Here is a 27,636-nt window from a genome sequence, read left to right as displayed (position 1 = left end):
TTTTTATTTTATTGTATTTTTATTTTTATTTATTTTTTTTTATTTTTTTTTTTTTTTTTTTTTTTTTTTTTATGTTCAGAAACAAATGTCTTATCAAGAGGGGCATACAAGGAAAACCTGTTGGGACTGATTTAAAGTATTGGCTGTGTTTGCCTTGTTTATCTGTAAAATTTCACATTGTGGAAAAGACAATAAAAAATATAAATTATAAAAAAAAGATGTGCGCTTCTATCGCAGCGCACCGGGTCATGTTGAGAGGAAAACAAACGCATTTTATTATTAGCCTATTCAGAAATAGTGTAAAAGATCGGTAAATAAAATGCAACATTAACATTATAAACACTATTAATAATAGGCTATGTCTATGCGTATTTTACTTCCCCTTACTGTAGCCTATGTCAAATCCTTAAATGAATGGTAGGCCTATTCAGAAAACAACAAGAATGAAAAATAAGTAGCCACGTAGGCTATAATAAAAATATAGCCTAATAGCTTATAAAAATAGCCTATTTTGTCCTTTATTATAAACAACATTTAGCCAATTTTAAACGCCAAGCCTAAATGAATTTATTTGAATCGAAACTGAAACTGTACCGACGTTGGTTTCGCGCATCTCTCATTCGGTCCAAAGTTTCCATATTTGCAATGTAACATTTGGATGCTAACTAGTAATGTAAAGAAGGCTTTATACTTACGTCGAGTCCCAATATACACGTATATGCTAAATCATCATCTTCACAGCAAGGGAAATGAGTTTGGAATAACAGCAAGTAGCCTACTGTGTGGCACAGCCTTTATATTGTACAACAGACCAATTAAATTAAGCAGAATAACGTTTTATATGTTTGGTTGACTGTGTTTTATTTTAATAATGAACAGGCTGCGATGTTAGCAATGCCAGAAGTGAACTGATAGAGATGCTGTGTGAGCGAGCGATGCGCCGGCGACATCACTTGGATTTGTTGCTCAGCAGGGGAAATAATAATATTCTGTCATTTAATACTCTGTCATTCGAAACAGTAACATTTATATTTTTATTTGTGTACATTCAAAATGAATACAAAATGTCATGCCTTTGGAAAATAAAGAAAATGAAATGTAGTTGCAATAAAAGCGTTAAGAATCACAACGAGAGGACTCTTATTCTGCAGTGCAGAACTGAGGAAGAACTGATGACGGGACAGTTTGATTTGATTGTTTTTGGAAAAAATTTAAATCGAAAATCAAAAAACGAATGAACACACGACACGGTCCGTGTATCATCTGATCATTTCATTTCCTGTTTGGAATGGAATAACGAGAAATGAAAAGACGGATCGTTTATTCGGTGTTTCGTTTAGTTTAATAAACGGAAAATTAGATTTCGGCTCGATTTCTAATTTTTCGTTTGTGGTTTAAAATCGGTTTATGGCTTTGATATTTCGTTTGCACATGTGGGCGGCGCTGAAAGGCCCCTTTCATCTGATTGGTCAAACCGCTTCGTCTTCAGTACAGCCAGAATAAGAGTCCGTACCATAGATATCATATATAAACGCTAGATGTCTTATGGCGCAGTCACTTCCGGCATCATCGTTCGGCCATCTTGTGACAGTGCTCTGTGCATTAAGGTGAATGATCAGCACGCACACAAATCCTCTTATCTCGCTGAAATCTTGACGGATTTACAAACGGTTTGGTTTCTTACAAACGTTATTAACGTGGCTATAATTCCGAATGCTTGAACATGTATGTTATAATTTTTCATATGTACGCAGTGTATGTATGCAGTGTCATAACTACATCTCTGACGTTTATAACAAACCAAACCGTTTGAAAAACGGTAGAAATATGAGCAAGTTATGGTTATTTAAAAGTACATGCACCATTGAAGTAGTGAGCGAGTACACTGTAGCAAGATGGCCGCCACGTGCGGACGTCGACCTCCACTGGCCAGCAGTGCGCACGAGACATCTAGCCTTTATGTATGATATCTATGGTCCGTACGGCACACTCACATCCCACTTTAACCCCCTGTGAGCAATAGGGGAAACCCAGAAAGTGCACTGCTATAAACAATGAAACATAAGCCCTGCTGTCTTCAAATAAATAAACTTCAGTCACACTGTAATTGCTGTACAGTATAATGATACTAACTGTAGTTTCTCCAGCTTGAGTTGTGGGTTCATCAGTAGATCACTGAGGTTTTTCACTCCAGAGTCTCCTAGTTTATTCCAGCTCAGGTCCAGCTCTCTCAGGTGTGACGGGTTTGATTTCAGAGCTGAAGTCAGGATGAGACTCTGTACCTTTGTAATACTGCATCTATACAGACTGAAGACAGAAAGAGAAAATGACTCAGATCTATGATGATCAACTAACGTGTTCATCTTCATCCAGCAGACTTTTGCTGACAAATAAACAGGGATATCAAGGTAAAGGTAACATGGAGAAAGACTACACATTGTTCATTTAAATATACTACCAACACTGTAACAATACAAAGGTTGAAATTGTTGATGTATTTATGTTTACACATTCATTTCATTTCATTTTTAAAGGGTCATGAAACCCCAAAACACATTTTTTGATGACGTGACGCGTGACCTTTCCAACGTGATGATGTAATACGTGGCACATCTCAGAGATGGTACAAGACGGGCATTTGTGGTTAAGAAGTATGTATATATATATATATATATATATATATATATATATCCCCTTTTTTTTTATATGTTGGGAAGTTGACCTTCCCAGACAATCCTGAGTAAACTCAGTGTCCCACGTTTTTTGCTGCAAATGACTGGGCAGTAGTTCTTGGACCGTCACTCACAGCTATTAGTTAATGTGTTTTTTTTTTGTGTGTGTGTTTTTTTCCTTCATTGTTACTATGTTGTTTGTCGTTTATTTTTGTTGATTCTTGGTGTTTATGTTTTTGTATTTTTTTTTTCTTTGTATGTGAAGGGGAACTTTGTTTGTTCTTATTTCATGTTCAAAATTTAATAAAGAGATTGATGAAAAAAAAGAAGTATATACTGTATATATTAGGGGTGACCCCGAATAGTCGAAGATTCGATGCTTTGATTGGAGGAGCCTGATTCGACTACCGATCTCACGGTCGAATCTTCGCAGAGGTGTTATGAAATGAGGATCATGCCACTTTGGCTATATGAGGGCGCTCAATGTCTGATTTCACATAGAACTACCAGTTTTCTGTCAATACGTTAATATTCAGCCTATTATGATAATGCTGTATATAAAAATGTGCAAAGAAAGAAGCTTTTAATAAATATTTTTTAACGTGCGTGAATAAAATCCAAACACCCCGCGACAGATTTAAGTTTCACTTTCAATCCGTGACCGACAGAGGAGCGTCTTGGCGGCAAGGATTTAAATCTTTAACAATGTCTGGGATAAGAAAATCTAAAGTGTGGATGTACACCATCAGAAAGGATATTCTCCAAGGCTGGATTTAGCATCAGGAAAACCATGATCGCACTTCTGCCGGCCAACGTTAACAAGTTGGTTTTCCACGGGACATTCTAAAATGCTTAACGTGAAAAAAGCTTTTAAAACGCTTAAAAGGCACTTTAACGTGGCTTAATGTATGTACACAGTACACACTTTATTAAGAAACTATGTGCAGATAAGCAGATGAACCCAGAATATGAACGCAATGCGTTCCTCCTATAGTAAAGCGTTATCTTTACATAATCTGATATTTTAATGTAACTATTTTAGGAGATTAAGTCGTTAAACGTTTTTCACGTTAAGTGTTTTAGAATGTATTTTATCCGCGTGCACTAAAGACTCCAACGGACACAGACAGAGTGAAAGACTGGGTTTGTTCTCTCGATCAGGTATAGGGTACAAGTGATTTAACACTTTTCAGCCGGTTGTAATTTGATTTTTGGAGGCTGTGAACATGTTTAGCTAAAAAGACTGCCACTCCAGTTTAGCATTTATTGTTGTTTCTGCAGTTAAAAAGACAAAGTTGAAAATTCTGCCTACTATCGTTATTTTAACAATTTATTTATTTTTATTTATTTATTGATCTGTCAGGGTTATCTAATCTAACTATTTGTGGCTTGTGTTTTGAATATATGTTCTCTTTAGGTTATTAAATAACAACCTGCAGGGAACGTTCCCAAAACGTTCTCTTTAGGTTATAAAAATTAAACCCAAAAATAACCTACAGAGAACGTTCCTAGAACGTTCTTATTTGGTTCCCAAAAAAATAACCAAATGGGAACCATATGGGAACGTTAGGGGAACGTTCTGTGTTTGCTGGGTAGAAACATTTATAAACAGCTTGAATATTTGATTTCTACACGTAGGCGGGAATGAAACGCTCCTTTCCTCTGATTTGTCAGCCGAAGATCAAACTGTCCCGTCATCAGTTCTTCCTCAGCTCCGCTCAGCAGAATTTAACATTTCAAAGCCGCGATGTACAGAAAATCACACAAAGATATAGAAAAAAAATGTATAAAAACATTTTGGATCAATAAAACTAAGAAATAACATAACTCCAGAAAGGCCACACTGCAGACAGGATTTGCATTTCACATGCAAATCAAATTAAATCGGCTAAATTACCTGTGCGAGCAGGCTCTAAGTAGAACACAACATCGATGCACCGAAAAAATAAATAATGAATTTACTAAATTAAATTAGAACAGAATATACCTTTCTAATAAATAAAAATTCAAAACGAAATAAATCAGAATCAAGTCACAAGATGAGGAGCAAATGTGTGCAAAATGCCTAAAGTGCAGGGGAACCTTCACAGAACGTTCCCTGCAGGTTATTTTTAGGGTTTTTTTAATAACCTAAAGAGAACCTTCCCAGAACGTTCCCTGCAGGTTATTTTTAGGTTTTATTTTTATAACCTAAAGAGAACGTTCTGGGAAGGTTCCCTGCAGGTTATTTTTAGGTTTCATTTTTATAACCTAAAGAGAACGTTCTGGGAAGGTTCCCTGCAGGTTGTTATTTAATAACCTAAAGAGAACCTTCCCAGAACGTTTCCTTGCAGGTTATTTTTAGGTTTTATTTTTATAACCTAAAGAGAACTGTAACAATATGTAATTATTATAATGCTTGTTCAGGTTATACCTGCCACTAGGGGGCGAACAAGGGCAGTTCTAGAGGGTTAGCCTGGGAGTAAGCGAGGAAGTAAGGCGGGGATATGACACTGTGTTTGCGGACTGTTCAATAAATGCTGACCCCGTTGGGCTAGAGCAAAGAATATGGACCCTTGTTTTATTTTAAAAAAACACATTTTAACATGGTGGCAGCGGTCGTGGAGTTATGCCCAAGTTTTTAGTGGTTTGCTGCGGAGGCGCAGGCGACATCCGAAGACGGTAAAGTGCTAACGTGTAGCGTGGATTAGCAGCGAAGTAAACAAGCTAACGCTAACAGCATGGACGGACTTAGACCTCCACAGACATTGTGTCTGGACTCCAGTAACCTGTCTAAAACGTGGAAGTCTTGGAGAGACGAGTTTGAACTGTACATCGGATTAACTGTTGCCGAGGACGACGAGAAGAAAAAGGTCAGGCTCTTCAGTTATCTGGTCGGTGAGAGTGGCAGAGAGCTACTGGACACGGTAATGGGAGACACAGCGAAGTCGGACTGGAAGATTAATGACGTCATTGAAAAGTTTGATAACTACTGCAGTCCTACAGTGAACGAGACAGTGGAGCGGTACAAATTCTTCACAAGAAATCAAGGTACCAGTGAATCCATAGATGGCTATGTTACTGAACTCAAGGTGCTAGCAAAAACATGCAACTTTGGGACATTGAGAGACTCACTCATTCGTGACAGGATCGTATGTGGGATTAACAGCAGCAACATGCGAGAGAGACTGTTACGGGAGAAAGCCATGACATTGGACACTTGCATTCAACTTTGCAGGGCTGCGGAGTGGTCGCGGGAAAACTGCAAGGCCATAGCGGGGCACACAGTGGAAGAAGTTCACGCAGTGCAAGGAGCTTCGCGCTTACAGCAGAAAGAAAGCACCGTGGATTGCAAGTTTTGCGGCAAGACACATGAAAGGAGCAAACAGAAATGTCCAGCATTTGGAAAGAAATGCAAAAAGTGTGGTAAGGAAAACCACTTTGCGGTTAAGTGTAAAGCCCGCATTGAACCAAAGAAGAAAAAATCTGTGCATAACGTCACTGAATGTGAAAGTGAATATGAGGACATACTGTGTGTAAGACATGTAGTAGAAAATGAAAACGTGAATGCTGTTGACTCTAACAAAGGTAATGACTCCCAGTTGTTTGCAGGCATGCTCCTAGGGAAAGATATTATAAAATTTCAGATCGATTGTGGAGCTACATGTAATGTTTTGCCTATTAACATGCTGAACACAGATGCTAAGCTTGAGGATACAAATTCTGTGTTAGTGATGTACAATGGAAGCAAAGTGAAGCCACTGGGTAGATGTAAAGTGAAATTAAGAAACCCGAGAAACAAAAAACTGTACCAGCTAGAGTTTCAGGTTGTGGACAAAGGTTGTGCTGTACCACTGATTGGTAAGAGAGCCAGTGAAGCTATGAAACTCATAAAAGTACACTATGAAAACATTATGGCTATTGACAGTATTGTGACAACAGAGAGAGACACAAAAGGACAATGGACAATGGAACAAATAAAGACAGACTTTGCAGACGTGTTCACAGGAGACGGTTGTCTGGAAGGAGAATACAAAATGGAAGTGGATGAGAGTGTGAAACCTGTGCAACTCCCAAAGCGACGTGTTCCGGTCGCCATGATGAAACCGCTGAAAGAAGAGCTTCAGGACCTTGAGCACAGAGGTATTATCACACCAGTAGACTGTAGCACAGACTGGATCATTAGCATGGTGTTGTTGCAAAAGCAAAACGGTAAACCTAGAGTATGCATTGATCCAAAGCCCCTCAACAAAGCACTCAAGCGCAGTCACTTCCCACTACAAACCATTGAGGATGTACTCCCAGATATGTCTAAAGCTAAAGTGTTCACCGTGTGTGACGTGAAAAGCGGGTTTTGGCATGTCAAGCTAGAAGAGAAATCCAGCTATCTGACTACGTTCTCCACCCCATTTGGCCGTTTCAGATGGCTAAGGATGCCCATGGGAATAAGTCCGGCACCGGAAGTTTTCCAGCGAAAACTGACCCAAGCACTGGACGGGTTACCGGGCCTATACATTATTGCGGATGATGTGCTCATTACAGGTCAGGGAGAGACGCAGGAAGCGGCAGAAGGAGACCATGATGTGAAGCTGAAACTGTTCCTGGAGCGGTGCAGGAAAAAGAACATTAAACTGAACCCAGACAAGTTCAAGCTGAGGAAGACGGAGTGTACATACATTGGGCACCGCCTGACGGCAAACGGACTGAAAGTGGATCCAGACAAGATGCGTGCTATTGAACACATGCCGAGACCTACAGATTTGAAAGCGGTACAGAGACTGTTAGGTATGATAAACTACTTGGCTAAGTTTTGCCCACACCTTTCAGACCAGTGTGAAGTGTTGCGACAGTTGACACACAAAGACACAGACTGGGACTGGTCGGAGCAGCATGAGAATGCTTTTGTGAAACTAAAAAAGACTATTGCAGATGCTCCTGTTCTGAAGTACTACTGCCCAGAGGAGGACCTCGTAGTGCAATGTGATGCATCGGACACAGGGTTGGGAGCAGCGCTCATGCAAAAGGGTAAGCCCATCGCTTATGCAAGCAGAGCACTCACACAGACGGAGCGGGGTTATGCCCAGATTGAAAAAGAGTTTCTAGCTATGGTGTTCAGTGTAGAGAAGTTTCATCAGTACACGTATGGTCGCAAAGTTACTGTCCAATCTGACCATAAGCCGTTAGAGACCATAGTTAGGAAACCTCTTTTGAGTGCGCCCAAGAGACTTCAAAGAATGATGCTACGCATTCAGAAATACGACCTGACTGTAGTGTATGTTCCTGGCAAAGACATGTTACTGGCAGACACCTTGAGCAGAGCATATCTCCCAGAATGTCCATCTCTGAGCTCTGTAGAAGCGGAAATAGAGACGGTTAATATGGTGCAACACTTACCCATTTCAGGTGACAGTCTAAGCCAGATCAGGACAGCTACAAAAGATGACAAAACTCTACAAACTGTGATCCGACTGATGAAGCAGGGTTGGCCATCGGACAAAAGGGCCATACCTCTGGAAATCAAACCCTACTTCGCATTCCAGGAGGAATTAAGTTATCAGGATGGCATTGTGTTTCGAGGTGAACGTGCTGTTATTCCATTATCACTGCAGAAAGACATCACCCGCCGCCTACACTCCTCACATCTCGGGGCAGAAGGATGTCTTCGAAGGGCCAGAGAATGTGTCTACTGGATTGGCATGAACGACCAAATAAAGACACACATAGCTCGCTGTGACATATGCAGGTCAGTGGATGACAAACAGCACAGAGAAACGCTCAACCCACACAATGTGCCAAGCAGGCCATGGGCCAAAGTAGGCGTTGACCTATTTCACTTTGATAACAAAAATTACCATGTAACAGTCGACTACTATTCCAATTTCTGGGAAATAGACTTTTTGCCAGACACAAAAGCTACTACAGTGATAAAGAAACTAAAAGCACATTTTGCTAGATACGGCATTCCCAACACTGTAGTCTCAGACAACGGTCCTCAATACTCATCTCAAGAGTTCCAAAGATTCAGCCAACTGTGGGAGTTTGACCACAAAACCTCATCGCCAGGTTACCCACAGAGTAATGGCAAGGCAGAGTCTGCCGTTAAAACTGCAAAGAGACTGTTACACAAAGCCAAAGCCTCTGGACAAGACCCCTATCTCGCGCTCTTGGACCATCGTAACACACCGTCACAAGGACTGGAGAGCAGCCCGGCTCAAAGACTGCTGAACCGTCGAACGAGGTCTCTGTTACCGGCGAAAAACAGCCTTCTCCAGCCTAAAGTGGTTCAAGCAGAGCAGGCACTGTTTAACAACCAACAGCGTCAATGTGCGTACTACAACCGATCAGCCAGGGATCTAGATGCCCTAAGACCAGGTGACACTGTCAGAGTGCAGACATTTGAGCCTCACACCAAATGGAAGCTGGGCAAGGTGAAAAGACCAGTTGACTTTAGATCCTATGAGGTTGAAATGGATTCGGGTGCAGTTCTCAGGAGAAACCGTAGACACCTCAGATGCGCTCATGTTGTTCCTCAAACAGAGGTTGTTGATATAGAGACAGTAAACACTCCGGGAACCCATACAGACGCTGTACTATCCCAGCAGAGCCCTCAAACTCAGAGCGATACCTGTGACAGTGATGTGCCGAAGACAACTAGATATGGTAGAGTTATTCGTCAGCCTCAACGCTACAAGGACTTTACTACTTAAACTGGCATTTAGGGGACTTTTAAAAAAAGAAAAAAAAAGAAAAGGAAAGTGTTTTGAGATGTTAAAGCCATTTTTTTATTTTGGACAATGGCATTTAAAAAAAAAAAAAAGAAAAAAAAAAAGAAGCTTTTTGTACATTTGAAAGTACATTCCTGTTTACATTTAATGTTTGCAAATGTGTTGCAGAGAAAAGAAAACTTTCTAAAAGAGAAAGGATGTAACAATATGTAATTATTATAATGCTTGTTCAGGTTATACCTGCCACTAGGGGGCGAACAAGGGCAGTTCTAGAGGGTTAGCCTGGGAGTAAGCGAGGAAGTAAGGCGGGGATATGACACTGTGTTTGCGGACTGTTCAATAAATGCTGACCCCGTTGGGCTAGAGCAAAGAATATGGACCCTTGTTTTATTTAAAAAAAACACATTTTAACAAGAACGTTCTGGGAACGTTCTCTGCAGGTTATTATTTTAATATCACTTACTATTAACAGGCAGATTACCAACTGACATAGTCATCAGTACGGTCCCCTAAGGTTATATTTTGATATTGATATTTTAAATTGTTATATATTTTAATTATATATGTTTATTTAAATGCTGCGTGACTTTGAAGTGTTTTAATGCGCATGCGCGTGATCAATCACTGGAGCACGTGCGTTGCGCGAGAGCAGATGGAAACGTGACGTCATCGACAACTGACAAACAACAAAACTCCCGTCTCTCGCTGTTGGTTTCACTGCTTTCAGGTAAGTTTAGTCGACAAAATCTCACAAATAATACACACAAACGTCCCTGACACATTTCTTACGTGTAATTGGCACGCTTCTGTTGAATATTTACTTTAAAGAAATGATTTTGTGTCTTTGAAAAAGTCCGTTAGCATCTACGCTAGCAGCTAAACGTTTTCAGAAGAGAACTTTAGGCCTAAGTTATGCTACGGTCTTATTTATGAAAGTTTGGGTTTTTAAACACATATTTAGTGTAGATAACAGTTTTTGATAGTTTTGCTGGTAATTTGTCAATGGGTGATTGGAAGTAAGCTAATTTATTTAACCTAAAAGAATGCACTGTATTGTTAACTTAATCAGTGACGTCACTTACCAATATTGCTAAAATGTGATTTCAGAATAGCGAGAGAAAAAATAAAACTCTACAACAAGGGGTGAGTTATTGTTTAATCATGATAATTATTCCATATGCATTTATTTCACAATATATTATCTTAAGATTTGTATATATTTATCTTTTCTGCATTTCACCTCTGTTCTAGCTTGGCTCCTTGTCACCTATCACATGTAATATTTTTGGCTCTGTGACAGCATGTTATGTTCCTAGATCATCATGCTGTGATGGCCTGCTGCACTCCCTGTCCAAGAAAATCTCCACGGCTATGAACCATATGACTAGTAAGCAGAACACCTCAAACATACAGTGCACTGCTGTTCAAAGGTTTGGGGTCTGTAAGATTTATGCTTTTGAAATAAGTCTCACATTTTAAAATCATTAACCCCATAGTCATAGTTATAATAATAATTCATTTAACTATTATGATAACATGATATCCTGATCATTAGTATATTTTATTTTATTTCTTTAGGTCTGTTTTGAATTATGTTGGCCAATGAGACTGACACCATACTGTCCAACTCAAAGGTAATTATGTATTTGTATGTTTTTTTTTATTTTATTGATCGATACTGAAATTCTTTGTACTTTTAAATGCTGAATGTGGTTTAGGGGGTCGACAACTTTAGGCAGTTATTTTTCACAGATTTATTTATTTAATGTTTATTTGACATGGACAAATGCATAGAACATTGCTTTATAAAAAAATACAAAGTAGATGCCATGCATACAGGTTTATAGCCATGACTAATTTGCAACCCCTTGATATCTTGGGCAGCTGTTGCTCATACTCTTAGCCTTTAAAAATGTTTGAATTGATATCCCCAATGCAATATCAGGGGGTAAATATATCAGTAGAGTTCTTAAAGTTATGGCTTTGCTCTTGTTACCAGATGAGATAAAATCCCTATTGTTTGGCCCTGTATTCTTCAGGACAAGACTTTGATGCCATCCACAGTCAGTAGATGAAGAAGGTGAGTTTAGCCGAATTCAGTTCTCTTTCCCTTTCTTTTGAGCTTAAACGGACACGTGCACGCAAAATGAAGGCAAAATGCCTATCTTGGCGAGTTTCCTCGTAAACAGTCTTGTGTTTTAAACAGAGAGAAAACGGCTGCGTGTCATTTATGTCTAGGATTAGGATTAGGATTTAGGTCTGCGCATTCGTCTTAAAGGGACAGCAGCCTAACTTTGTTTGTGTCGCCAACGGTGACCAAACATCAAAAGAGAAAATGACTTGTAGCTTTAGCAAAGATACATTTAATTAATTTATAGTTTTTATTTTTACAGTGAAGACTTATTTTACATTTTGATAATTCAATTTCTGTACCTGATAAGTTAGATTTAACTGAAAAACATAATGCACTGCTTATTTCAACTGTGTTTTTCTTCTATTGTATTTATCTATACTTGTTATCTATTGTAATTTTCTATGCAGGTTCACTCCTCTACAAAATCCCCCCAATAGGGGTTATGCGGAGCGCCCAGCGGTCGAACCGGAAGAGGTCTAAGCATTTCCGCTTTTCACTTCCGTACACATCTGCAGCAGTAGGTGATCTCTGAGTTTACTGTTAATTTTTGCTTATTATACTAAAATTCTTCTGTTTTAATTAAAATGTCACGAATGCTAAAATATCAGAAAAGGGAACATCCGAACAGCAGTTTTTGTTGTGTGCCGGTCTGCTCTATGTCGGGGAAAATGAGTAGTACAGAAGTACAAATAGGTTCTGTACTCATAAAGTGACGTCAACATCCGCGTCAGCAGTAGCATTCGCCGTCAGGCAAGTGTAAATAAACTCCTGATGTACTTACAAACTTTCCAATGCCTCGTTTAATGAGTACAGAACCTATTTGTACTACTGTAGAAGTTTGGTACCATTCTGGGCATTATTAGTGGTGTAATTTACGAGATTTAGCGCCATTAGTGCCTGCACTAAACCATACGGCAGGTATCTCTAAATAAACTCTAAATTTTTCGTGCAAAAAATCGTGCAGCCCTAATATTGAGCATATCTTAAAGTGAACCTGGAATGATAATTTGTGATACCAGATGAGATGTATGTATGATAGATTTTGAACTGTACTATTTTTATTTTATTTCAGGTTTTCTGGGATCCCAGCGGAAGGCATCAAGGCATCAGATTGGCCAGGACAGATGCACCTGTAAACTACACCGACCTTTGCTTTTGCATGGATGGCTGATTATTACCATGTTCTGTGAGGGTATCATTATAGCAAAACTGAGCACCTGTGACAGTGGAATCTGTAGGTGTAAAGTCACAGAGATAAAAAAAATTGATAGCAGTTTCAAACTTTTTTTCTCTTTCTCTCTCATAAACAACACAGCAGTTACAGGTTTTCAAATTCTTCATCGGAGGTGAGACTTATACATTATATGTAGAGCGAATTCGCAGGTCAGAGTTCGCTAGACTTGAATATTATTTTCTCTGTTTTTTATTTGACTTCAGAGTTGAAAGTGGGCTTAATGGGTAGTACCCTTACCCCTATATAAAACATTCCTTTTTTGATTTGTAGTCTGAAATAATTAATAGTGCAATATAAATAAATGCAATGTAGTGTTTTCAAATATATAAATTTTTCTATACACATTGATGCTGAAATATCTGAATACACGATACCAGCAGCGCTCGTGCTCTCATATCTCCTACAGCTTGTGACACACAATCTTACCTCACTCTTTTCATTTGCTCCGGATGAATATTAATGCCATTACAGGGCTTGGCATGGGATTGTGTGTCCATGTAACGCGTTGTATTTTTATTTTCCTGTTAAATTTGCAGATGGTGTTGGGAGTTTAAATGTTTTGAGCGGAGTGAAGATTGGCACATTCATGTATATTGTATAGCCTATAAATTAATACTTTTTCAATTTTGTTGTAAGTTATAGGCTACAGTTTGCAAAAAGATTGTTTTAATAAAAATGTTTGTGCAGTTTTATTTGAAATATTTTCATGTGTGAAATATTAAGTGTAAATTACTGTTCCTGAATACATTTTGCTAATGCTGTTTTTAATGACTTATTTTAGGTTGATAATTAAACAATGAATCAACAAAAACATGGATTATGTGCTTATTTATTTAATACAAACTGATTGATTTACTTATTAATGATAGTTTCTGTTAATTCAATTTATTGTAATAATAATATATTCATAGGATTCTTAAGTGTTTGAACAATAAACAATGTAGAATATGTGTTGTTTGTAGAACGTTCCCAGAATGTTCCCAAGAACGTTCCCTATTGGTTAGCCAGGAAAGTTTTCTTTACGTTAATAGAACGTTCCTTATAGGTTAGGGGAACGTTCCGAGAACCTATAGAGAACGTTCTATTAACGTAAAGAAAACTTTCCTGGCTAACCAATAGGGAACGTTCTGGGAACCAAAAACTAACGTTCCCAGAACGTTCCCAGAACGTAAAATTGTTAGCTGGTATACCTGAGAACGAAAAGTGAAAAATAAAGCTGAATACTTGTTTTTAGTTTTTTGAAAAAATAAAAAGACGAAAAAGGAAGTGAATCCGTGTATCATTCGTTCAGTCGTTTTTTCATTTAATATTGAAAGTAGAAAAATGAGAAAACAGTTCCTTTTTCGATTTTCATTTTTTCCAAAACAACGAAAACCAAGAATTCAACTTGATTTTTCGTTTTTCGTTCTGAGGTAGAAAAATGTATAAACAGCTGGAATATTTGAATTTTACACGTAGGCGGGAATGAAACGCCCCTTTCCTTTGATTTGTCAGCCGAAGATCAAACTGTCCCGTCATCAGTTCTTCCTCAGTTCTGCACTGCAGAATAAGAGTCCTCGCGTTGTGATTCTTAACGCGTTTATTGCAACTACATTTCATCTTTTTTTTTCATCAAATAACCAGACTAACATGGCTCGACACAACCCGTACTGGGGAAAACACTAGACAGGGCTTTCTTCTGTGTAGATATAAATTCACCTACGCTTTGCATCAGCTGGGTATGCAGGTAGCCTAAATGACGGCTGTTAGCCTACATGGTCGCCCTAATTTTTTTTAAATAATAAATTAAGATATAAATCAATATAATTAGTTGTAAATTTAATATTTTTAACACTAATACAAAAAGAAAAGAATAATGCATTGACAATATAATATGTCTATATTAACGTAAACGCATGACATTCAGACTATCTAACAACCGGAGAACAGAGAACAACAGAGATATTAAAATACATACTCTTCTGAGTTTTATGATGTAGGCCGTGTGTTTTATTAAAATGTATTAATTTATATCTCAAAGATGTGCGCTTGTACGCAGCGCACCGGGTCATGTTGAGAGGGAAACAAACGCATTTTATTATTAGCCTATTCAGAAATAGTGTAGACCGGTAAATAAAATACAACATTAACATTATAAACACTATTAATAACATATAGGCTATGTCTATGCGTATTTTACTTCCCCTTACTGTAGCCTATGTCAAATCCTTAAATGAATGGTAGGCCTATTCAGAAAACAACAAGAATGAAAAATAAGTAGCCACGTATAATAAAAAATATAGCCTAATAGCTTATAAAAATAGCCTATTTTGTCCTTTATTATAAACAAAATTTAGCCAATTTTAAACGCCAAGCCTAAACAAATTTATTTGAATCGAAACTGAAACTGTACCGACGTTGGTTTCGCGCATCTCTCATTCGGTCCAAAGTTTCCATATTTGCAATGTAACATTTGGATGCTAACTAGTAATGTAAAGAAGGCTTTATACTTAACCCTCCTATTACCTTTGGGGTCAATTTGACCCCATTCAGTGTTTAACGTCTCTAAATACATACTTAAAAAATTTTTTTTTTGCTTCATATTTAAAGACTTTTCCTAATTTAATGGGGACAACTGGGTAAACATAAAATTAACATGATGATAGGTTTTCAATGGTCTGTACGTACTTTTGTAGCATCGGTGTTCTTTGGGGTCAATTTGACCCCAGGCTCATTTTGCTGTATATAACCGTATAAAACATATAAGAAATATAATTTTTTTTTGTTTACACATTGGTGATTAGGCACAAAATCCCACATTTATTTTGGATGATATTGAGGTCATTATAAGTTGAGATTTTATGATCTTCAAAAACCTTCACTCTGCTTTAGGGCCCTAACCTGACATTACCATATAGGCCTACTTGAAGTATTGCAGAACCACTGATAGTTCACACGATATAGTGGAGGGGGGAATCATAATTCTCACAAGAAATTAGATATTTCCAGTGCCAATTATATATTTCCAGGGAAGGGAAAACATAATTCTTGCAAGAACTTTGATATTTTGTGCCGTGGGGGAGGGGAAAACATAATATAGGGGATGAGCAAATGTATGAAAGCTTCCACAGAAGCCTTATAAACCATTTCTCTTTGTGCTTTGTGAGCTCTCTCTTTATGCTCTTTCTCAATTGAAAATTACCTCTTAGCAAAGTTTTTGTTTTTTTTGGGGGGGTTCTATACGGACCTGTTCGCCAGCAAGACACCAGCCGACCCGCCCGAAATGCAGGACGATGCCATACCAGCCATCCCGTCAGTGTTGACCAGTGAGGTCAGGCATGCGATCCAGAACATCCAGAAAGACCGGGCGCCAGGGCTGGACGGAATCGAGGCTGAGCTGCTCAAAGAGGGTGGACCGATGCTTTGGGCAGCATTGGCCAGCCGTTTCAGCCGCTACATGGCGCAGAGAAGAACACCAGATCAATGGAAGACGGCCAAGACAGTGCTGTTGTACAAGAAGGGTGACCGCGAACAGCTGAGGAATTATCGGCCAATCTGGCTCCTGCCGACCGTGTACAAGGTTTTCACCAAGGTGCTGTACAACCGATTAGCCAGGCAGTTGGACGAACAACAGCCACCCGAACAGGCCGGCTTCCGGTCTGGCTACAGCACAATGGACCACATCCACGTGCTAAACCAACTGCTTGAATGCTGCCGGAAGTACAAGATGCCCTTGGTACTGGCCTTCGTAGACTACGAGAAAGCCTTTGACAGCATAGAGATCAATGCCGTACTGCTCGCCCTACAACAACAGGGCATCTCCTACGAGTACGTGGACCTTTGCGGGAGCTGAACAGCGGATGCGCCACCAACATCACCTTGTTCGACCGGACACTTCCCACTTGAATGACAGGGTACAGCTGTGGCCAAATTAGAAATTTTTGCTGCTTCAGTTGTTATGATGTTGATTCACATTTTTCTAGATTATTGTGCAGAGTGATCAGAGGCATTTTACATCATTTCAAAAAGCTTTATCACAAAACCCCAAATGTTACTGTTTTCGTCCTTGGCACCAAATTACCAGCTAACATCATTTTACTAATCATATCATCAGCACATAATTGCTATAAGGAAGGAAGAAGAGCCTCCAATCATTGTGTTCTTCTGTTAGCAATGGTTTCCTCCAAAGAAAGATGGAGGATCATCTTTGCATCAAAATGGCCTCCATTTACCAGATCATCAAGAGCTTCAAGTATAGAGGTTCGGCTGCAGTGAAGAAGGCTTTAGGATGTCCCAGAGTGTCCAGCAAGTACCAGGAACTTCTCCTCCAGAGGAATCAGCTAGGGAATCGTGTCACCACCAGTGCAGAACTGCTCAATATTGGCAGCAGGTGGGTGTGAGAGCATCTGCACACACAGCGAGGCCAAGACTTTTGGACAACGACCTGGTGTCAAGAAGGGCAGCAAAGAAGCCACTTCTCCCCAATAAAAACATCAAATATTGGCTGAAATTCTGCAGGAAGTACAAGAATTGGACAGCAGAAGACTGGTGCAAAGTTAATGTATCTGATTAGAACATCTGGAAAATCGATTGTCCAGAGAAGAAAAGGTGAACGCTACCATGAGTCCTGTGTCGTGCCAACAGTGAGGCATCCTGAGACTATCAATGGGAGTGTCATATTGACCCCAAACCCATCCTTGATAAAATATATTGTGTAATATAATAAATAAAAAGCTATTAAAACACCAAAAAATATATAGAATTTTAGAATTTTAGATAAATCAGTGACATTTTATAGTGATTTGCTAATTTGTCCATAGTCGTGCAATAGGTATTCTGGATGTATAAGGGGTGGGGGGTGTTTTATTTAAAGGGCTATTTAAGTAGTCAACAAAGAAACATAAAGTACCTGACTTAAACCTTTGGGGAAAAAATCAAATTGTGGGGGTTTAAATTGCTGGGGTCAAATTGACCCCAGTGGGTAAAAGATGTTGGTAGATTTGAGGGTAACAGGAGGGTCCCAATATACACGTATATGCTAAATCATCATCTTCACAGCAAGGGAAATGAGTTTGGAATAACAGCAAGTAGCCTACTGTGCGGCACAGCCTTTATATTGTACAACAGACCAATTAAATTAAGCAGAATAACGTTTTATATGTTTGGTTGACTGTGTTTTATTTTAATAATGAACAGGCTGCGATGTTAGCAATGCCAGAAGTGAACTGATAGAGATGCTGTGTGAGCCAGCGATGCGCCGGCGACATCACTTGGATTTGTTGCTCAGCAGGGGAAATAATAATATTCTGTCATTTAATACTCTGTCATTCGAAACAGTAACATTTATATTTTTATTTGTGTACATTCAAAAGGACTACAAAATGTCATGCCTTTGGAAAATAAAGAAAATGAAATGTAGTTGTAATAAACGCGTTAAGAATTACAACGCGAGGACTCTTATTCTGCAGTGCAGAACTGAGGAAGAACTGATGACGGGACAGTTTGATTTGATTGTTTTGGAAAAAATTAAAATCGAAAATCAAAAAACGAATGAACACACGACGCGGTCCGTGTATCATCTCGGGTGCGTTCTCCGATAACGTTGTCTCTTAGCGCGCTACGAAGACTCAAAAGGTACACCTTAACTACAGGTATACATTTCCTACGTGTGTTCTCCGAACTATACCTTAGGATGTTGCTTAAGGTAAACCTTCTTAAGTTCGACCTTAGCAGGTGCTGTCCATGGTGGAGGCGCTGAATAGGTTGAAATCGATGCCTCGATGATCGATTGTGCGCTCTTTCCTTCACAGCGGTATAGGTAAAGTATTGAGAAAACAATGTTCTTTATAAAGAAGCGTTTTAGAAATAGTACAAACTGCATTTATCGGGGCTCATTGAAATATGTACATGCAGAAATAAATATGAGTATGTGTTTATAATTTAGCAAGTGTGCAATCCCAAACCCTCACGGCCATAAGTGTGTTAATGTTCTCCACAACGTATGCTGATTATCCACCAGCCATGTAGTTGACATACACTAACTGGCTCCGTGGACGGCGCCGTCTTTGATTTAAAGGGGTCATATAATGGTACATGCACTTTTACAAGTTGATTGTACTGAAATGTGTGTTGGCAGTGCCTGTACACAACCATCATAAAATGATAAAAATCCATCCAGTGTTTTTTTTTTAATCTCCTTATATGTTTGAACCTCTCTGAAATCAAGCCGTTCGACCGTGTGACGTCACACGGTCGGACGCCCCTCCCACGATTGTGATTGACAGCTGCAGCGTTTCACACACCCGCCTTCTGTGTAATAAGGAACACAGCAGTCATTTGAATGTTCCTAAATCTGAGCCATTGAAGATGCAGTGGCTGAGTTTTGTTTTTGAAGGGATATGCCCAAAGGATTGACGCGGGGATTCCCTCACGGGGATTCCCCACGATCGTCTGTGCTTTCCTGTTTGCGTGAATCATTTCACATCAGACAGCTTTACAAACGAGAAAAAACGGATCGGTACCAACGTGTTACTGCTGAACCTCCAGAAGATGTGAGTGTAATGTTTTATTAACCTTTATATTAGTATTTATATTCATCTTTGCAAATTTGCAAACCTTGCTGCACGCTTCATGATGAATGCATCTAAGGTTTACACTCCGGGTACATTACGGCATGTTTTCTATGTACGACGTTCTCAATATAATTCATAATCCCACGTTTATAATGAACAACGCGTGGTTATTGTGTTAGAATTGGTGTACGCACAGAACAGAGGGGCGGGGTGAGCAAACCTCATTATCATTTAAAGCTGTATGCACTGAAACGGCGTGCTGAAAACAGAGCTGTTTTTGAGCAGGTAAAATTAGTGTTTTCTTACAATACTAATGAGAATTTTTAATTAAAGTATATTACAAACTTTTAATTTAGACCCTAAAGAATCATATTAGCTTGTACAAAAATGGCATTATATGACCCCTTTAAAACAAGTACTCGCTGTCTTGCTGCCATAGCTATAAAGTTTGTGTAAACTCATCTTTCTTTATATAGACTCCTAATAGTCGGGGAGCCAAAGTCTCAAAAGCTCAATAAAATGGGTTGAACCTGACATGGTCTGTCATACTTTTTATTTGTGTTTTTTCTGTTAACTTTGACCCTAAGAACCAATAATTGGAGGGTCTGCTCTGCCGGAAATATCGCGAAAAATTTTTTGGCCATTTTAGTGTATGCACCCTTTATTTTTTATCAGAAAAATGTGGAAAATGATTTTTTCCCTCAAATCCTCAGTGGGTTTGGTAGGCTGTCAATAAATGCATTCCAGATACAAAGAACACATTTGCTGACAACATCCACTGAAAAAATAACTCTTAAAACACATTTCTACATGATTTTGCATCAATTTAATGCAAAAAAAATAGGCGGGCACTTGTAATGACACATCAAGGATGTTAAGAGGCTAAAAGCAGGTTTAAAACTTGCCCCATTGAAGTCAACAGGGTGCAAATTTTAAAAAGAGGATAACACGGTGTAGGCAACACCGATTTTTGTCGTTGTTCTCTGTACTGACAGCACTCCAAATTTACAAAAAAAATTAGCTCAATGTTAAAATTGACCGGAGTTCTCCTTTAAAAACTTTTACGTAGGAGTCTTAGCTTAAGAGCGATTCGGGGCCAATCTGAGAACAACTCTGAGCAAGGAAAAGACAAAAACTTTCATCTTAGTGAGGAGGCGGGGCTGACCCTATTGCTATGTATGACACAATCTTTTGAAGACTGTGATTGGCTAGTTGTCCAAGAAGGAAAAAAAGAGTGATTTTAAGTATAGGGTCTATTCTAAGCCTTCACTTTGAAATTACATGCGACTGTGTACATTACACACTGCTGCATTGTTGCATTTTCCCAGTTGCCAAATATCGTAATGTAGTGATTACTTTCATTTCTGGCGCTATGGCATTTCTGCGCTGTGTCGGAGATGTTAGCGCGTCTCTAAGATCAGTCACAAACATGATCCCTGCATGATCTAATCTATAGCGTCTTATTAACTCACTGTCATCCATTGTCTGCAACATGATTTCTTCTCCTTCTTCTTTCTGCCATTTTCTCCTCTGCTAAAGAAACTCTTCAGCCTCTGAAAAGTCCTCGTCCGTGCTCCTAACAATTTTGACCTTAAGACCTCTTTTAAGGGTTAAGATGCTTTCTGAATTACTTTTTTCTTTACTGGGATTTTTTCTTTAATTTTAAGAGTAAACGGACACATTTCTAAGAATTTTCTTAGAATTGTGTCACTAGGAGCTACTCTTTACATTAAGATTCTTTATGAATACGGGCCCAGGTATATTTGGCCTGTACTTGAACTCAATCTTTTGATCCAGATATACTTAAAAGAATAATTAAGAATTCAAAGTATACTTGTCTTGTAGTTGTGTTAACTCTTTTGATTGAGTAGTCAATTAAATATACTTTTTTACATAGTTTTTTCATATACATACAGTCTTATGAAACTTCCATTGTTTGAAAATATTGATTAGAAAATTGATATAAAACAGATATGTTTCTAATTCTGCATATCTGAATTTTTGTGGAGGCTAGTCTACTGGTTGTGTATATCAATTTACTCTAATTCTACTTTTTTGTTTAAAATGTTGCCTTTCTTTATGAAACTTACTGACATTCAAGTGTTAAGATTAAAAAAGGATGCATGAAGCTGTTTTTGAAATTAAAGTACAGTTAAAGGTATTTTTCAAGTGCAAAAATAATAATGTTACATGTTAAGTGCAAAGTATAATGTTATGTTTACTTAAAGAAAACTTACAAGTACACTTGCAGTATAAACTACGAAACTAGTAGTTTACTGAGAGTACACTTCAGTGTGTACTTTCATAAACTAAAAAATTTACTACTTGTATTAAAACAGTAAACTACTAGTATACTTATAAGTTCACTTGTAGTACAGATGCATTACACATGAGAAACCTAGTTGTGTACTTAGTTTACTACTCTTACAAATACTAAAAATACAAAAAGTGAGCCAATTTAGTCCCAAGCAGTATTGAAATAGTACACAATTTTACTACAAGTACACATTGATATTAGTATACTTACTACATAAAGTATACTTAGAAATATACTTGAAAATTACTTAAGTATACTTCATAAAATGAACATGAAGACATGCACTTTTATGATGAAGAGATGCACTTTTATGATGGAGAGATGCACTTTTATAATGGACAGATGCACTTTTATGATGGATAGATGCACTTTTATAATGGAGAAATGGACTTTTATAATAGATAGATGGGCTTTTATGATGAGAGATGGACTTTTATGATGGAGAGATGGACTTTTATTATGGATAGATGGACTTTTATAATGGACAGATGCACTTTTATGATGGATATATGCACTTTTATAATGGATAAATGCACTTTTATGATGGATAGATGCACTTTTATAATGGATAAATGCACTTTTATGATGGATAGATGCACTTTTATAATGGATAGATGGACTTTTATGATGGAGAGATGGACTTTTATGATGGAGAGATGGACTTTTATAATGGACAGATGCACTTTTATAATGGATAAATGCACTTTTATGATGGATAGATGCACTTTTATAATGGAGAGATGGACTTTTAGAATGGATAGATGGACTTTTATGATGGAGAGATGCACTTTTATAATGGATAGATGGACTTTTATGATGGAGAGATGGACTTTTATGATGGAGAGATGGACTTTTATAATGGACAGATGCACTTTTATAATGGATAATTGCACTTCTATGATGGATAGATGCACTTTTATAATGGAGAGATGGATTTTAGAATGGATAGATGGACTTTTATGATGGATAGATGGACTTTTATGATGGAGAGATGCACTTTTATAATGGATAGATGGACTTTTATGATGGAGAGATGGACTTTTATGATGGAGAGATGGACTTTTATAATGGACAGATGCACTTTTATAATGGATAATTGCACTTTTATGATGGATAGATGCACTTTTATAATGGAGAGATGGACTTTTAGAATGGATAGATGGACTTTTATGATGGATAGATGGACTTTTATGATGGAGAGATGCACTTTTATAATGGATAGATGGACTTTTATGATGGAGAGATGGACTTTTATGATGGAGAGATGGACTTTTATAATGGACAGATGCACTTTTATAATGGATAGATGCACTTTTATGATGGATAGATGCACTTTTATGATGGATAGATGCACTTTTATGATGGATAGATGGACTTTTAGAATGGATAGATGCACTTTTAGAATGGATAGACAATAATAGGTTTTTACAGCGATTGATTCCAACAATCTTTTCACAAAACTGACAAAACCTTGTCAAAATCCATCAACATTCAGTGCATGAGCTACTTTCTGACATTCTAACTGAAAGTGGGTGAATATCAAAATACATGATAGAAACATTTTGTTACACCAATTACAAGTGTTTTTATTACAACATTTGGCCCTGGACTAAGGGTATTCTATTACCCCTTTTCCACCAACAAGAACCGGGTGCTGGTTCAGAGCCAGAGCCAGAGCTGGTTCAGAGTTGGTTCGACTGACGAGCTTACTAAGAACCGGTTTGCCTTTCCACCGGCTAGAGAGCCACAACAGAGCCAGATCTTACGTCACTGTATACGTCTCATGTTGCCCAGCAACCGCTAGTGCGGTAGCGCCAAACACAAACACGCCAGGCTTGTTCGAGATGCATCGGCTTCTCGCAGATCGATCGCCGCATGACATAAAAGCACTGCGATAGCGATCTAAAAGCACAAGGAGTCGTATGCTCTCCAAACACTCCCGCAGCTCCGATCGGTCCTCGCCGCTCCGATGCATCTCGAACAAGCCATCAACAATAACGGACGTTGCAATACTATGGACGCTCATGGGTTTGCAAAAATACATCGGAATCCAACGCGTTCGTGCAGCTCGCCGTAACTTACATAGACGGATATTATAATCGAGCTGCTATTAGCTCGACTAGCTGCTATTTAAAAATGGCGGTCACAAGTTTCTATTCGTCTGTTGGTCACGGTAACCCCGCCCCCAGCCCCTGACGCAAGCGGTTCTTTCTTGGCTCCGTTCTAGACCCTGCAATGATTTGGTGCTACTTAAGAACCAGTTTTACTGGTTCGGAGCTGGTGCTTTGGCGGTGGAAAAACAAAGAACCGATTTGAAACTAGGCTCTGGCTCCGAACCAGCACCAGCTCTGCCTTGGTGGAAAAGGGGTATATTTGTCCATTCTATTGGCTCTATTCTATTTTGAAGACTTGTGCTGGCTGCACAAGTCTAATTTAAGGCTCTCACAAATAAATAGTATGGGTATATTATACATTTTCTGAGTCATCAGAGTGCCTTGAGTATTGAAGTTGTTGACTTTTGTGTCCGTGGTGTTCTTTCATGCCACAGGGATAAAATAAAGCACACAGTTTAGGCGGAAATTGTGAAAAAATGTGTGTTATTTCTGGTTTAAAGAAGTCATGTGACCTCTGTGTTTGACAGACAGATTCAGTACTGGGCTTAAATGAAAGCCTAAAAGGTCCCCTTTCCAGCGATACCAAGCACCATATTATAGAATATTGACAATATCCCTAGTATGAGCCTAAACCAGATATACACCAGATTTCAAAAACTGAATTTATCTTAGGGGGTTAGTAACTTCATGAGCTGAAAAAAGTGACTTCGCTACCACCCCTGCACTGCTATCGTGATTTTTCTAATACTAGGGGTGTATACCTTGCCAAATAACAATGATAGCATTTTTCCCCCCGATGATACCGATCAACCCCCCTGGCTCATGGACTACATGTCTTTCGGAATTTTGAGAGTAGCCTACAATTCTATTGAGGTTCTGAGCCTGCTGATCAACTATTAGTGTAATCATCACAGATCCATTGATTTTGGTTGGATTTTTATGATTTTTTCTGTGGAATGAGTATACTGTTTGGTGAAAAGAATGACATATTGACTGATGTCATAACTTGGGGGAATAGTTGATTGCCAATGAAGTAAACATGAAAATATTGGAAAAAAGTGAGAAAACGCCAAAAAATTTTGCATTAAATTGATGCAAAATCATGTAGAAATGTGTTTTAAGAGTTATTTTTTCAGTGGATGTTGTCAGCAAATGTGTTCTTTGTATCTGGAATGCATTTATTGACAGCCTACCAAACCCACTGAGGATTTGAGGGAAAAAATCATTTTTCACATTTTTCTGTTAAAAAATAAAGGGTGCATACACTAAAATGGCCACAATTTTTTTTCGCGATATTTCCGGCAGAGCAGACCCTCCAATTATTGGTTCTTAGGGTCAAAGTTAACAGAAAAAACACAAATAAAAAGTATGACAGACCATGTCAGGTTCAACCCATTTTTGAGACTTTGGCTCCCCGACTATAAGCCTTTTCTGTCAAATGATTCGCCAGCTGATGTGCCTTAGGATAGTAATTAAAAAAGCTAACAACCATTAGTGTATGGAAACTTTATTAATGAAAACACTTCCATACACTGGGTGTGCTATAACAACTTAAGTATTTTATGTGAAAATTTTAAAGTAAAGTAAAAATGTAATTTTAATACTAAATCAGATTTTATATTAAATGTTCATATAAAATGTTCTATGTGTAATTAAACTGCGATGTAAAAAAGCTTTTTGCGTAGTGGTGGCCACTAGCGGTATGAACCGTCAGCAGCGATAAGGTAGCTAAGAGCGCTCCAGACCAACCTTACGAACGTATGACTTACAGAAGGTATGCTTAACTAAGAAGGTTTCGGAAACCACGTATTAACGATAAGGTACTTCTTAAGGTACAACTTAAGAACGACGTAGCGTTAAGGTAGTTTCGGAGAACGCACCCCTGATCATTTCATTTCCTGTTTGGAATGGAATAACGAGAAATGAAAAGACGGATCGTTTATTCGGTGTTTCGTTTAGTTTAATAAACGGAAAATTAGATTTCGGCTCGATTTCTAATTTTTCGTTTGTTGTTTAAAATCGGTTTATGGCTTTGATATTTCGTTTGCACATGTGGGCGGCGCTGAAACGCCCCTTTCATCTGATTGGTCAAACCGCTTCGTCTTCAGTACAGCCAGAATAAGAGTCCGTACGGCACACTCACATCCCACTTTAACCCCCTGTGAGCAATAGGGGAAACCCAGAAAGTGCACTGCTATAAACAATGAAACATAAGCCCTGCTGTCTTCAAATAAATAAACTTCAGTCACACTGTAATTGCTGTACAGTATAATGATACTAACTGTAGTTTCTCCAGCTTGAGTTGTGGGTTTATCAGTAGATCACTGAGGTTTTTCACTCCTGAGTCTCCTAGTGTATTCCAGCTCAGGTCCAGCTCTCTCAGGTGTGACGGGTTTGATTTCAGAGCTGAAGTCAGGATGAGACTCTGTACCTCTATAATACTGCATCTATACAGACTGAAGACAGAAAGAGAAAATGACTCAGATCTATGATGATCAACTAACGTGTTCATCTTCATCCAGCAGACTTTTGCTGACAAATAAACAGGGATATCAAGGTAAAGGTAACATGGAGAAAGACTACACATTGTTCATTTAAATATACTACCAACACAGTAACAATACAAAGGTTGAAAGCGTTGATCTATTTATGTTAGTTTACACATTCATTTCATTTAATCTTTAAGGTTCTTTCATGTCAATGTTGTCAGGGTTCTGCCCTGTCAGCTTTGTCTGTGTTGTCTTTGTTTCATGTCTCTATGTTTGTGTTGTGCTTAAACACATGGCTGTGTCTTTGTTTGTGTTTGCCATGTGCTCCTCTGTCTCTTCCTCCTTGTTTCCCGTTACCACGCCTCCTTGTTTAGTTGAGTCATTGTTTGAGTGTTTGCACCTGTCTCCTCGTTAAAGGGATAGTTCACTTTGAAATAAATTTTTGATATGTTTTAGCTTACCTCAAGGGCATCCAAGATGTAGGTGTCTTTGTTTCCGCAGTAGTTTCAATTTTGATATTTTTAGGTCAAACCGTTCTTGTCTGTCAGTCATATAATGCAGGTCTATGGTCACTGTCTCAAAACACAAGCACAGAGTCCAAATTAAAACAATTCCCCACATCCAAATGAAACAATTCCCAAATTAATTGTTTTAATTTGGACTCTGTGCTTGTGTTTTGAGACAGTGACCATATACCTGCATTATATGACTGACAGACAAGAACGGTTTGACCTAAAAATATCAAAATTGAAACTACTGCGGAAACAAAGACACCTACATCTTGGATGCCCTTGAGGTAAGCTAAAACATATCAAAAATTAATTTCAAAGTGAACTATCCCTTTAAGTCCTTGTTTGTCTGAGTGTGCTCACCTGTTCCTCATGTTCTTAGCTCCCTTTATATGTTTGCTCTTTCCCTCTTGTATTTGCCAGTTCGTTAAATGTTGTACCACAGAATACTACTGTGTCTCAGTATCGTTCCTCTTAGATTGTTAGTGTTTTGTTGTAGAAGTTTGTTAGTGCTCTGGTTACTGCCATTGGCTCTGTCTTGTTCCCTGTTCCTGTCCAAGTCCGGTCCAAGTCCTGTCCAGCAAGCAGCCCTGTTCTGAGCCTGAGATACCCGAGTGCCAAGCTGTAAGAAGTTCCTGTCTGGCTTTAGTTGGTTACCTCTGGTCTCACTCTGATCTGCCATATCTACACTCCAGCCTGACATACCCAAGCGCCAAGCTGTAAGAAGTTCCTGTCTGGCTTTAGCTGGTTACCTCTGGTCTCACTCTGATCTGCCAAATCTACACTCCAGCCTACGGACACCTCTTTACATCTGCTGCTCAGCTGTTGTCATTGTCTCATCTCTACCTATTGTTTGGATTGCTACCTTCTCCTACCTCGTCGTGTCATCTGTTTGTCAATAAAACTGTTAAT

The 27,636-nt window shown here is 38.6% G+C and overlaps 1 protein-coding gene and 2 long non-coding RNA genes across 3 annotated transcripts in view; 2 read left to right on the top strand and 1 right to left on the bottom strand.

The window, feature by feature from the left end:
- LOC311305794 (uncharacterized protein) overlaps window positions 1-27,636 on the bottom strand; it is a 1,216,100-nt gene that overhangs the window by 65,988 nt on the left and 1,122,476 nt on the right. The gene's annotated exons all lie outside the window — the stretch shown is intronic.
- On the top strand, window positions 10,158-11,199 carry LOC311306083. The gene is made up of 3 exons (XR_014630134.1): window positions 10,158-10,519; window positions 10,693-10,763; window positions 10,955-11,199. It is a non-coding gene; the product is annotated as an uncharacterized lncRNA (long non-coding RNA).
- On the top strand, window positions 11,380-12,959 carry LOC311306096. Its single transcript, XR_014630136.1, has 3 exons — window positions 11,380-11,456; window positions 11,918-12,027; window positions 12,583-12,959. It is a non-coding gene; the product is annotated as an uncharacterized lncRNA (long non-coding RNA).

The sequence above is a fragment of the Rutilus rutilus genome, assembly GCF_951802725.1.
Source record: "Rutilus rutilus genome assembly, chromosome: 1".
In the NCBI taxonomy this organism is placed as follows: domain Eukaryota; kingdom Metazoa; phylum Chordata; class Actinopteri; order Cypriniformes; family Leuciscidae; genus Rutilus; species Rutilus rutilus.
Note: the sequence above shows the minus strand (reverse complement) of the source record. Positions and strands in the feature narration are given on the sequence as shown.